We start from the raw sequence: 254 nt of genomic DNA on the forward strand, positions 1-254 counted from the left end.
TGGGAATAGGATTTAGATGGATTTTAAACAAGTTTTATTAATTCTTTTAAGATACACAATTTTTTAACTCACTTTTAAGGTTTTCATTGTGCTAAGTTTAAGGAGGCAGTTGGTATATTTTTACTTGCTGGTATACGAATGTAAAGAAAAAAAATCGCTCTTCACCGACAGTACATATCTATTAACATCACTGTTCTTAACACTATAATTATCATTATTAACTGTCATCAAACTCTAAGATAAAATATACCAGG

Source organism: Penaeus monodon, chromosome 20, assembly GCF_015228065.2.
Source record: "Penaeus monodon isolate SGIC_2016 chromosome 20, NSTDA_Pmon_1, whole genome shotgun sequence".
NCBI classification, from domain to species: domain Eukaryota; kingdom Metazoa; phylum Arthropoda; class Malacostraca; order Decapoda; family Penaeidae; genus Penaeus; species Penaeus monodon.